Genomic DNA, 5,025 nt, shown 5'->3' on the forward strand with positions numbered 1-5,025 from the left:
CCGCGATTCGCTGTGCAGAGTAGCGTCCCTTGGGCACGCCAGAAACCTATGATTGTGGGTTGGAATCCCGGTTCGCCCCGATTATGTTTCTAGGTTTGTCAGCACCATACCCGTGCTCGTGGGTTTCACCGAAGTGGTAAACGTCTGAGACCTGCATCACTTCGGGCTTTCCTCCCACATTAAGCTGACAAGCCGCGAAATAACTGGAATACTGTTAAAAGCGGCGTTAAACCATACTCACTCACTCACTCATTCACTCACTCACTCAATCAATAATTTCCTACATAAGAAGGGCTATCAGACTGGTCAAATAACTACAGGCGTTTTGCACTAAACAGCTGCTTGGGTAAAATATTTTTCAACTTGAAATAAGAAAGAATAAAGGAACACATGGAAAAACTGTATTACAAGACCACTGTCAGTCACCAGAATTCAAAGGTGACAATAAACTCGAAATTAGACTCTCTCTTGGAAACTCTCCAGATGCTAATGCAACTAAAGGCACGAGACAAGCGAACTTCGTTTTCCGACAAGACAACGCCGGACCCCACTCAGCAAGACTGACAACAACCTTTTTCAGGAATCACAACATCCATTTAAAATTGAACATGTATTGGGTGCACTGGGTCAACGATTGTGAGCACGTCAGCAACAAGCACAGAACCTTCGACAGTTAGCACAAACACTGCAGGCAGAGTGGGTGAACATTCGGGATCTGACTGCTTCAATGGGACAACGATGCCAGTCAGTTTTGGATTCTAATGGTGATCATACAAGATATTGAGAACAGATGACATCTACCTTGAAAATCTACTGTTCCATGTGTGTCAAATGTGTCAAATGAAACAACCACTAACACACACACAAACACACGCACCCACGCTCGCACGCACACACACACACACACACAAACACACACACAAACACATGCACGCACGCTCGCACGCACACACACAAACAAACATACACACAAATACGCACACACAAACACACACACACAAACACTCACACACAAACACACACACTCACGTCGCTTTATAAGTGCAAAAGTATTAACGCGACTTCAACCCATTTCACCTAACCTTAACACTCTTCTTGCCTTTGTCTTTTAAGCTGCCATAGTCCAACAGAGGTAGCTGTTGATCGCCATTGTCCGTCACACATATAAGGTTCTCAACATCCAGGTCCTGTTTCGTGTGAGAGCTACGTAACGTGCGCACGCACTGTGCACCAGAATCAGTCACAGCTACTGTGTGGTGATAACGTGATTCTGTAAGGAAGCGTTGATATCACCGCAGAGACGCTGTAGATATTCTGGTAGGGAGGTGAGAAGGTTTGAGGCAGTCGCTCGGGACAGACATGACATGGAAAACGTAAGTTTGTAGTTGCTAGTTTGTATTCTGATTGCACTGATCTGGAACTAATCGCTATTGTGATGAAGGTTTTCGTTGCAGTCACGTTTTAATGTACACTCATGGGGGAAGCGTTAAATGTAAAAACTCTTTTGGTGTCACCACGTTTGACTTATATGATTAAACAAGGAACAGTACCAATACTAATATGGCTATACATACTGTGTATAGTTGCCTCTATATATGACTAAACAAGGAACACTACGACCACAATCTACTGCGTATAACTTCTTCAAGTGGCATTTAGAAGCGAGTACGATGAGGTGGGTGAGGTGAAATGGGGTTTAAAAGGAAACAACACTCCATCTCTCAGTCGTCCAGCCGGCGCCGTTTTAATTATCCCGCGTAATCACCCGATGTTGATTAGCGTCAGCGACCCAACACACTGGGCCTCGGGCCAGCAAGGGAGGACAGCGTCAACAGCAAGGGAGGACAGCGTCAACAGCAAGGGAGGACAGCGTCAACAGCAAGGGAGGACAGCGTCAACAGCGAGGGAGGACAGCGTCAACAGCGAGGGAGGACAGCGTCAACAGCGAGGGGGAATCCCCTTGAATCCTCGCAAGATAACCTGACAGAGACTATGGAAAATAACTCTGTATCGTTCACCCTGCCTCTGAGGGTGTCAAGGATATATAGCAATCATTATTGACTGGGGATAATTACCCAAGATCTAAGATTGGGTTATTTTGTCAAAAGTAAATGTTTTTATGTGTAGGTTTATAAAGCAGCTTTATGACGTCAAGAACAAAACGTTGACCTAGGACTACGTTTTACTTTTCCCTCTATTGTCACTGTTACAGCATAGGCATTATGACACCACAAATACTACTGTTGTGCGTCGCCTACGACAACAATGTATGTAAAGTTTTCATTACATCTGAAGAGCCGCTGAACGGCAAAAGATCTTGTGTGACAAGCACGAACATCTGGACTTTTGGTGTATTTAAAACTTCTACACCTGATGAATTCACTTATATATAGGCCAGATTTGTGTGAGGTAGGAAAATACATTTATACGAGGAACCGTACAAGGTATTGAGACATAATGTTGTGGAGGGAACACCCACCTCAGTTATTGGTACATAGGAAAAGTCTACGGTAAAGGTCAGCTTCCATCAATTACGCGTATGTCCCCTGTTGGAATCAATAGCGGCCTGACAACCCCTGCCCATGAAAGAGACGAGTATGCGAATCACATCCTGGGGAATGGCAGCCAACTCGGCCTGCAACGCAAAAGCCAACTGCTGCAACGTCTGGGGCTGTGGTTGACGTCGACGTATCCGTCTATCCAATTCATCCCACAGGTGCTCTATCGGGTTCAAATCAGGGGATCTGGAGGGCCAGGGGAGAACGTTAATGTTGTTGTTGTGTAGACAGGCTCTTGTGATCCGTGCTGTATGCGGACGAGCGTTGTCCTGCTGGAATACACCATTGCTGTTGGCTGCAATTGGGAGGACGTGTGGTAGGAGAATTTCGTTGATGTATCGTTGAGCCGTAAGATTGCCCTGGATATGGACCAAACCTGTCCTGCCATGATGAGAGATACCTGCCCACATCATAACGCTACCCTCACCAAACCTGTCAACTTCCTGTTCGCAGTTTCCGGCGTAACGTTCTTCCCGACGCCTGTAGACCCGTGCTCTTCCATCCCCTCGACGGAGGAGAAATCTTGAGTCGTCGCTGAACCAGACATCTCTCCATCGCAGTTGAGGCCATAACCTGTATTGACAACGCCAATGCACTGGTTGTTGAAGATGTTGTCGACTCAATATGATACGTAGAACGGGACATCTTGCTCGCAGACCTGCTGCTTTTAAACGGTTTGGTCGGAGATTCTGCGCAGTTCGGGGATTTGGGATGCAGTTGGGGTGGCTGTGGTTGTCCTTTCACGTAGGTGGCGCACTCAGATGTAGCGATCTTGGGCAGGGGCGGTTTATCTTGCTCGTCCCGACCTTGGTAGATTACGTGTTGACTCATGCTGCCGAAACCGATCCCATAACCTTGTGATGGTGATGGGCGCTACATCGAAAACCGTGGCTACAGCTGATCCAGATTCCCCTGCGTGCAAGCGGCCTATGACGTTGTTTCTTTGCACTTCTGTTCATCGTGGTATTTTGTTGAACTGTCACTGTTTGATTGACGCAGATGCCTGGCAATCAAAAACCCTGCGCTTTCATTCCGTTCAAAGTACGTGCATATACGTGCATATATATATATATGCATGTATGTATGTATGTATGTATGTATGTATGTATGTATGTATGTATGTATGTATGTATGGATGGATGGATGGATGTATGTATGTATGGATGGATGTATGGATGGATGTATGTATGGATGGATCTCTGCAAATCAGTGTGTGTTCCTGAAGGACCAGAAGCCAGAAGCCTTGGAACTCAGCGTGTTGACATCCTTGTCATGCCCAAATCATTCCTCAGAATGGTTTCCACTCTCTCCTGAATGGACCCGTGAAGATCCAGGGTAGAATAGGTCTTCACCAACCCATGCTTGCAGTAAAATGCGACTGTGCTTGTCGTAAGAGACGACTAACGGGATCGGGTGGTCAGGCTCGCTGACTTGGTTGATGCATGTCATCGATCCCAATTGCGTGGATCGATGCTAATGTGGTGAATCGTATCTTGTATTTTATTTTCTTGAGTGGTCACAATTGATGGTCTTCCTGATCTTGGATCATCTTCGAGGCTTTCATGTCCCTTCTGCGGCGGTCGGGTAGCCTAGTGGTTAAAGCGTTCGCTCGCCACGCCGAAGACCCGGGTTCGATTCCCGACATGGGTACAATGTGTGAAGCCCATTTCTGGTGTCCCCCACCGTGATGGAATATTGCTAGAAGCGGCGTAAAACCATACTCACTCACTCATGTCCCTTCTTGAACTCCGCTATCCATCTCTTAATAGTGCCGGGGGTGAGCTTCAGCCCTACAGTTGACTCTATGTCCGCATGGCTGGCTACTGTAGTTATCCATGTCAGCTGGATATATATTTACTTAATGACAGCCAACAGACTAAAAATACCTTGTCAGCATGCAGAATTATGCTGTCAAGTTTGGTTCAAATGCTGCCTGTTAGTATAGAAAGCATTGTACGTAATACACGCAAACTGTTATGGGACTGTTATAGTATTCCTTGTTAGTCGCAGAACCTTTCAAACGTTTCTCGTACGTTAAAGAAAACGAAGCCAATAAAGTAAAGTAATGTATTTCATTTATATCATAGCTGTGATCCATGGACTCCATAGACTACATAAAACTTTTAGGCCACCCGCAACCTAACATGATCACTAAGATTATTAACAAAATTATTTGCAAGCGCAGGACACAGAATTTTCAAAACCAAAGGGTGGAGGTGAAAGTTATTGTTGACGTTTTGAAATACAAAAATACAAGCACAGAAGTTATTCAAATAATTTTTGTAGAGAACATGACATTAGCATTACACGCTAGCACCCCACCAACCCCTACCCAACCCCAACGCCCACCCCCCACACATCCGCCACCCCCACCCCCCCCCACCCCACTTCGGTTCAACATATCCAGTGGACCTTATCTGATGTAAACGTTCAACACGACTGTGACTCATGCTGGTGACCTGCCTGC

The sequence above is a fragment of the Haliotis cracherodii genome, unplaced genomic scaffold, assembly GCF_022045235.1.
Source record: "Haliotis cracherodii isolate W230 unplaced genomic scaffold, xgHalCrac1.p SCAF_5, whole genome shotgun sequence".
Lineage (NCBI taxonomy): Eukaryota > Metazoa > Mollusca > Gastropoda > Lepetellida > Haliotidae > Haliotis > Haliotis cracherodii.